This window comes from Meleagris gallopavo, chromosome Z, assembly GCF_000146605.3.
Source record: "Meleagris gallopavo isolate NT-WF06-2002-E0010 breed Aviagen turkey brand Nicholas breeding stock chromosome Z, Turkey_5.1, whole genome shotgun sequence".
In the NCBI taxonomy this organism is placed as follows: Eukaryota; Metazoa; Chordata; class Aves; order Galliformes; family Phasianidae; genus Meleagris; species Meleagris gallopavo.
The window spans coordinates 23,139,450-23,140,954 of NC_015041.2; positions in this window are offsets into that span (position 1 = coordinate 23,139,450).

Consider the following 1,505-nt stretch of genomic DNA (forward strand, 5'->3'; position numbering starts at 1 on the left):
CGGAGCACTTTAATGCTCCATTGCATTTACTTCCACATGGACGAATAATTTTACTAGCCCCAGATAGTGCACACAGAAGCACAGAGTTGTTAACCATCCAGACTGAGAGGAGAACATGCCATCTAAACTTATATTTTACTCATAAACTGTACACTGAAGATACATTTTTAATTAAAATGTGAACTACGAAATAAATTTTTATGATTGTTCAGTAGTTTTTTTCCTCTGACAGTAGGATGACTGCTGCAATTAGAACAATCATGACAAGAACAACATTTTCCTGTTAAAAAACACCATGCTTTTGATATTCAGTGAAAGCTGCATTGCTCTACAAAGACTTATTATGAATACTTATCTTTCTTTGAAAAGCAACCATTCCTAAGTGGTGATAGTTAAATGTTGCTTCTTGGCTAAATTAAAGGAGCAAATAACCTTTAAAATTTTAAAATAAGCAGGTTTGCAGAAACTACACTGCAAAATCTGTGGAGAACACCCAAGAGACTGGGATGAAGAAGTGCTCATTCTACCCAGCTAAGGCAAAGCACCACCTGTACCCAACTCTGAGTCCAGTTCCAAAGAACCACTGGACAAATACACTGCCTTTGTCCCAAATGTTGCATGTCAGCCAATTTACTGTACTGCTGCTATGGTTTCACAGTACTCCTCAGAATCAGAGTTTTCTGAAGTCTAGCTCATGACTCACCAGAGATGTTTTCTCCATTTTTTTTTTAAACCAGTACCATTCACCTCGTGTGGTTTAGGATAACAATTTCAGTGAAGGGTAACAAGCTCATTAATATACTTTCATGCAACAGCGGTCAGTATGCCCCGACTCCAGAAACAATCACTAATCAGTTCCAACAAAGCACATAAAGAGATACTTTGACTGAATGCTCTCCTTGTCCAGTATCAACTCACACCAAAAGGATGTACAGTCAAATGTGGACAAAATGCTCATTGCTGTTTGTCTCATACCATGATGAAAAGGTCCCCTGAGTTTATTTGCAAAAATTTGATAATTAAGGGCTAGAGTCAACAGAAATCTCCTCCTGGTTTCTGCTACACAAGCCCAGGTTCTGCACAAGCTGTATTACAAGGTAATACTGAGAATGCATGTGGCCATACATGAAAGCGTACCGAAGTTTGAATTGGATCTTGCTCATAATGAAGTTTTGCCAGTGATTGGTTGTTGAGTCTACAATTATGCTGGCAGGCTGTGCTGCCAAAAAGGTCAGCAAAGACTCGTTCTGTTCAAATTCAGTTTTCCATGTTTCAGGAAAGATTTAAATGGAAGAACTGATTCTCAAGGAGGAAAAAGTTGAAAATGTGTTCATTTGTGCATTTTCAAGACTACAACTGGTTCTCTTCGCAATGCATTTCTGGAATTTATTTCAAATGTGAAGATTTGAATTAGATAAATCCCAGATTGTTTATTTGTGTTAGCATGAAATGAGACTGGGCAGAAGACAGGCAAAAGAGCTTATTTAAACATCAGGGGGGAAAAA